The following is a 7180-nucleotide window of genomic DNA, read 5'->3' as shown; positions in this document are numbered from 1 at the left end:
TAGTAGGAACTGCAGATGCTGGAGAATCCAAGATTACTACGTGTAGAGCTGGATGAACACAGCAGGCCAAGCAGCATCTTAGGAGCAGGAAAGCTGACGTTTTGGGTTTGAAGGGTCTAGGCCCAAAACGTTTGCTTTCCTTCTCCTAAGATGCTGCTTGGCCTGCTGTGTCACTCCAGCTCTACACCTTATTGAAACTGGGGGATACTCAGGTGGCTAGATTTGGCAGAGCACAGATATTAGACACTGACCCAGCAGCAAGGATCCTCCTCAAGACAACAAAATGTGAGGCTGGATGAACACAGCAGGCCAAGCAGCATCTCAGGAGCACAAAAGCTGACGTTTCGGGCCTAGATCCTTCATCAGAGAGGGGGATGGGGTGAGGGTTCTGGAATAAATAGGGAGAGAGGGGGAGGCGAACCGAAGATGGAGGGAAAAGAAGATAGGTGGAGAGAGTATAGGTGGGGAGGTAGGGAGGGGATAGGTCAGTCCAGGGAAGACGGACAGGTCAAGGAGGTGGGATGAGGTTAGTAGGTAGGAGATGGGGGTGCGGCTTGGGGTGGGAGGAAGGGATGGGTGAGAGGAAGAACAGGTTAGGGAGGCAGAGACAGTTTGGACTGGTTTTGGGATGCAGTGGGTGGAGGGGAAGAGCTGGGCTGGTTGTGTGGTGCAGTGGGGGGAGGGGACGAACTGGGCTGGTTTTGGGATGCGGTGGGGGAAGGGGAGATTTTGAAGCTGGTGAAGTCCACATTGATACCATTGGGCTGCAGGGTTCCCAAGCGGAGTACGAGTTGCTGTTCCTGCAACCTTCGCGTGGCATCATTGTGGCAGTGCAGGAGGCCCATGATGGACATGTCATCTAAAGAATGGGAGGGGGAGTGGAAATGGTTTGCAACTGGGAGGTGCAGTTGTTTGTTGCGAACCAAGTGGAGGTGTTCTGCAAAGCAGTCCCCAAGCCTCCGCTTGGTTTCCCCAATGTAGAGGAAGCCACACCGGGTACAGTGGATGCAGTATACCACATTGGCAGATGTGCAGGTGAACCTCTGCTTAATGTGGAAAGTCATCTTGGGACCTGGGATAGGGGTGAGGGAGGAGGTGTGGGGGCAAGTGTAGCATTTCCTGCGGTTGCAGGGGAAGGTGCCGGGTGTGGTGGGGTTGGAGGGTAGTGTGGAGCGAACAAGAGAGTCACGGAGAGAGTGGTCTCTCCGGAAAGCAGACAGGGGTGGGGATGGAAAAATGTCTTGGGTGGTGGGGTCGGATTGTAGATGGCGGAAGTGTCCGAGGATGATGCGTTGTATCCGGAGGTTGGTGGGGTGGTGTGTGAGAACGAGGGGGATCCTCTTTGGGCGGTTGTGGCGGGGGCGGGGTGTGAGGGATGTGTTGCAGGAAATACAGGAGACGCGGTCAAGGGCGTTCTCGACCACTGTGGGGGAAAAGTTGTGGTCCTTGAAGAACTTGGACATCTGGGATGTGTGGGAGTGGAATGTCTTATCGTGGGAGCAGATGCGGCGGAGGTGGAGGAATTGGGAATAGGGGATGGAATTTTTGCAGGAGGGTGGGTGGGAGGAGGTGTATTCTAGGTAGCTGTGGGAGTCGGTGGGCTTGAAATGGACATCGGTTACAAGCTGGTTGCCTGAGATGGAGACTGAGAGATCCAGGAAGGTGAGGGATGTGCTGGAGATGGCCCAGGTGAACTGAAGGTTGGGGTGGAAGGTGTTGGTGAAGTGGATGAACTGTTCGAGCTCCTCTGGGGAGCAAGAGGCGGCGCTGATACAGTCATCAAAGTACCGGAGGAAGAGGTGGGGTTTGGGGCCTGTGTAGGTGCGGAAGAGGGACTGTTCCACGTAACCTACAAAGAGGCAGGCATAGCTGGGGCCCATGTGGGTGCCCATGGCCACCCCCTTCGTCTGTAGGAAGTGGGAGGAGTCAAAAGAGAAGTTGTTGAGGGTGAGGACGAGTTCGGCTAGGCAGGTGAGGGTGTCGGTGGAGGGGGACTGGTCGGGCCTGCGGGACAGGAAGAAGCGGAGGGCCTTGAGGCCATCTGCATGTGGAATGCAGGTGTGTAGGGACTGGGCGTCCATGTGAAGATGAGGTGTTGGGGGCCAGCGAATTGGAAGTCCTGGAGGAGGTGGAGTGCGTGGGTGGTGTCACGGACGTAGGTAGGGAGTTCCTGGACCAAAGGGGAGAAAATGGAGCCCAGATAGGTGGAGATGAGTTCGGTGGGGCAGGAGCAGGCTGAGATGATGGGTCGACCAGGGCATGCAGGTTTGTGGATTTTGGGAAGGAGATAGAAACGGGCCGTGCGGGGTTGGGGAACAATGAGGTTGGAGGCTGTGGGTGGGAGGTGCCCTGAGGTGATGAGGTCATGAATAGTGTTGGAGATGATGGTTTGGTGCTCGGGTGTGGGGTCATGATCGAGGAGGCGGTAGGAGGTGGTGTCGGAGAGTTGGCGTCTGGCCTCGGCGATGTAGAGGTCAGTGCGCCATACTACCACTGCGCCACCCTTGTCCGCGGGTTTGATGGTGAGGTTGGGGTTGGAGCGGAGGGAGTGGAGGGCTGCCCGTTCTGCGGGGGAGAGGTTGGAGTGGGTGAGAGGGGTGGAGAGGTTGAGGCGGTTAATGTCTTGACGGCAGTTGGAGATGAAGAGGTCGAGGGAAGGTAGGAGGCCTGGGGGTGGTGTCCGGGAGGAGGACTTGTGTTGGGAGCGGGTGAAGGGGTCAGTGGAGGGAGGGTTAGGCTCCCAGTTGAAGAAGTAGGCGTGGAGGCGAAGACGGCGGAAAAACTGCTCTATGTCCAACCGTGATTGGTATTCGTTGATGTGTGGTTGTAGGGGGACAAAGGTGAGCCCCTTGCTTCGGACTGACCGTTCGTCCTCAGTCAGTGGGAGGTCTGGGGGGATGGTGAAGATGCGGCAGGGCTCAGTGTGGCTGTCTCCTCTGGGGTTGCTGGCTGTGGAGGTTGTGGGCGGAGCAATGAGGTCGTTGGCCGTGGGCAGGGTTCCGTCGGCGGTTGGAGGAGCGGGGTGGGCGGCAGCAGCTGCGGTGAGGGTGGTTTCTGAGGTGTTGTCACTGGGAGTGGAGGCGGTGACTGCAGCAGCGGTCCCGGAAGTGGTGTGGCCGGCGGAGGCGGATGTGACATCATCGGTGGGGTCTCCGGCCGTGTCCTCATGGTCAACGGCGGCGGAGGGGCAGGGACAGACCACCATCACCATCCCTGGATATGTCCTGTCCCACCGGCAGGGCTGGTGATATGACCGTGGTATGCAGTCGAGAGGGAGTTGCTCTGGGAGTCCGCAACATTGACTCCTGACGCCTTATGGCTTCAGGTCAAACATGTGCAAGGAAACCTCCTGCGGATTACCATGTGGTGTCCTCCCTCGGCTGGTGAATCTGTAATCCTCCACGTTGAGCAATACTTTGGAGGCAGCACTGAAGGTGGCAAGGTGACAAAATGTACTCTGGGTGAGGGATTTCAATGTCCATCAACAAGAGTGGCTCAGCAACAGCACTATCGATTGAGCTGGTCGGGTCCTAAAGGACATAGCTGCTAGATTGGGTCTGCGGCAGGTGGTGAGGGAACCAACAAGAGGGATGAACACATTTCACCTCATCCTCACCAATCTCCCAGCTGCAGATGTATCTGTCCATGACAGCATCAGTAAGATTGGCCGTTGCACAGTCCTGGTGGAGACAAAATCTCATCTTCACATTAAAAATATCCTCTACTGTTTTGTGTGGCACTATCATTGTATTAAATGGGACAGGCTTCAAAAAGATATAGGAACTCAAGACTGGGCATCCATGAGGCCATCAACAGCAGCAGAATTGCACTCCAGCACAATCTGTAACCTCATGGTCCAGCATATCTCCCACTCAACCATTACCATCAAGCCAGGGGATCAACCCTGGTTCATTGGAGAGCATAGGAGGGCATGCGGGGAGCAGCATGAGGCATACCTGAAGATGAGGTGTCAACCTGGTGAAGCCAGCAAACAGGAATACTTGCAGGGCAAACAGCAAGTGACAGAGTTAAGCAATCTCACAACTGACAGATCAGATCTAAACTCTGGAGTTCTGCTGCGTACAGTCACGAATGGTGACTCACTGGAGAAGAAGGCCCTACAAATATTGCCATTGTCAGTGATGGAAGATCCAAACATATCAGTGAAAGATAAGGCTGAAACATTCACAATAATATTCATCCAGAAGTGCCGAACAGATGATCCATTTCAGTCTCCTCCCATGCTCCCTGGCATCACAGATACCAGTCTTCAGCAAATTCGATTGACCCCATGTGACGTCAAAACTGCTTGGAGAGACTAGATACGGTAAAAGCCATGGGCCATGACTTGCCATACCCCTGGCCCAGCTGCTCCAGTACAGCTACAATGCTGGCATCTACCAGACAATGTGGAAATTGCCCTGGCATATCCTGTACATAAAAAGCAGGGCAAACCCAAACTGGCCAATTATCGTCCCATCAGCCTGTGCCTGATCATCAGTAAAGTGATGGAAGGTGTCATCAACAGAAATAAAAATCCCATGCAATGCCACACCTGTGCAAAATCAGGGGGGCTTCAAACAAAAAGACTGAAAAGGAAATGACAGCTGGCTACCGAATCACACTCCCAAGAGGAGGCCAGCTCCTTCAGGGTTTAGGAAGGGGCTAGGCCTGAAACGTCAGCTTTTGTGCTCCTGAGATGCTGCTGGGCCTGCTGTGTTCATCCAGCCTCACATTTCATTATCCTTCAGGCATATTTCTGTTTTCTCCTTTTGGGGAAGGAACAGAAAACAGGGAGTTCAACCTTGATCTAGGTGTGATCATGGCCTGACATTCTAGTGTGTGAATGAGAGTGGTTTGAGTGGCTTCTTCACTATCCTGCACCTCGACTCTCTTGTTCCTTTTGTTAAACCTCCTTTCATCTGAACCCTTCCCTCCCCCATTCATTAGTTTGGAACCCTGATTGTATTATACACTGCCATGTTGTATTGCTGTACTTGCAGCTTTATACAGACAGCAGGCATTGCATCCCTTACCTTGGGAGATTATACTGAATTCTCTTGTTTGCAGCCATTAAAATATTCTTGTTGGTGCAGTGTACATTCCCTAATGTAGAGGTCTGCAAAACCTTAAAATCATGCCAGTTTTGACCACTCCAATTAACATCTGTGCACAAGTGAGATTGTTTCATTTTAAAATAGGGGATGCCTTTTTTGCATGCCCCTGGTGCAATTTCCCTTCTTCCTCACCCCCCTTAATTCTAACCCTCCATCTTCACCTGAATAATACCTTTGTTAGTGACCACTCCCCAAATACAATCACATGCACACACACACGGCCATTATACAATGGAGATCCCCTGGTTTGTAGCGAAATTCAGCAGCTAAAAATTCTGGGCGTTTCTTTTCTGAGATGTCCAGCAGCTTTCAGGTTATAACAGTTCGTCACAGACTGTTACTTTAAACGTGAAAAGTTTAGAACTCTTGAAAGCAAGTAGAATGTCATTTTCTTTAACCAGTCTGGATAGCTGAATTATTTTTTAAAAAAACATAAAAATTCAAAGCACTTCAAGAGCTGGAAATCTAGAAGAAAAGCATAAAATACTCGAAATGAGAATAAAAGGTTTAAAAGTCAACAACATTGGTCTCTCCACATTACGTATTTCCTGCTTTTCATTGCCGAGTTGTTTATGTAGTTGTACAGCACAGAAACAGACCCTTTGATAACCTTGAGCATGCCAACTGAGTTTCCCAAACTAAACTAGTCCCACTTGCCTATGTTTGGCCCACATCCCTCCAAACCTTTTCTATTCATGCATTTGTCAAAATGTCTTTTAAATGTTGTAACTGTAACTCCGTCTACCACTTCCTCTGGCAGTTCATTCCACACACAAACCACCCTCATGAAAAAGGTGCCCCTCAGGTCCCACTTAAATCTTTTCCCCCTCACCTTCAAATCATGTCCTTTGCTTTTGAACTTCCCCACCCTAGGGAAAAGACCTTTGCTAATCACTTTAACTATACCCCTCATGAACCTCTATAAGGGCACCCCTCGACCTTCTACGCTCCACTGAAAAAAGTCCCAGCCCATCCAGCCTCTCCTTATAACTCAAACCCTCCAGGCCTGGTAACATCCTTGTCAATACTTTCTGTGCCCTCTGCAATTTAATAATATCCTTTCCATAGCAGGGCAACCAGAAATGTGCAGTGTACTCAAAAGTGACCTCATCAACATCTGTACATGCAACATGAAGTTTCAGCTCCTTCATTAGTTTTGCGTATATGAACTATCCTACTCGCAACACATTAATTAAGAGACACGCTGGACTTTATTCTTCCCCAGGGCAATCTGCTCTTAACTCTGGCCAGAGGAAACGCAAGTGTAGACCCATTTGACGTCGGTACCTTTGCATTTTAATGTAGCCCTGAGCTCGTTAACGACAGTTGTCGGAAATACAGAAGGACACTACACGAGAGACGAGAGTGTGCACAGCCATTCTAACAAAGAACCACCATCCTGAAATGTTACATGGCACTGATTTTCTTGGAATCGGATTGCCTGCCTGCCTCTGGCATTTTTTTCAGAAAGAGATAGGTATTCATTCCTGATATAGACCACCCGTTCCAATAAACAGTCACAAAACTCTACAGTATCAAATCAGCCAACTCTGTTGCATGATGTGATCCTCGATGAGTCATAGCTCACGATCAAACCACATACCCCCAAGGGAATCATGAACCACAGGACCTTCTTGAAAAGCAAGTTTAAAATCTTGCATAATAAGATAATAAAATGTGTGGCTGGATGAACACAGCAGGCCAAGCAGCATCTCAGGAGCACAAAAGCTGATGTTTCGGGTCTTGGATTCTCCAGCATCTGCAGTTCCCATTATCTCTTTAAAATCTTGCATCCATTCCTGTCATATCTCCTACTCCCCTTTATATCTCCTGTTCCTCCTCACAATTTCCAGGTTGCAGAACTCATATATTTCCCCAGATCCTCCAAATTTTAGGCCTCATTTCTATCAATCTCCCAACCCTGTATCTTCCATCCTCCAACAAACCTCCTAACCCCCTCAAATACTTCATGTAGCAGGCTCTCATATCTCTCATTCCCCTTCATATCATAGGCCCTCACATTTCCCATTCCCCTCTTATCACAGACCCTCATATATGCTCGA

This window comes from Stegostoma tigrinum, chromosome 34 (assembly GCF_030684315.1).
Source record: "Stegostoma tigrinum isolate sSteTig4 chromosome 34, sSteTig4.hap1, whole genome shotgun sequence".
NCBI classification, from domain to species: Eukaryota; Metazoa; Chordata; class Chondrichthyes; order Orectolobiformes; family Stegostomatidae; genus Stegostoma; species Stegostoma tigrinum.
The sequence above is the reverse complement of the archived record's forward strand: the minus strand, read 5'-3'. Positions refer to the sequence as shown.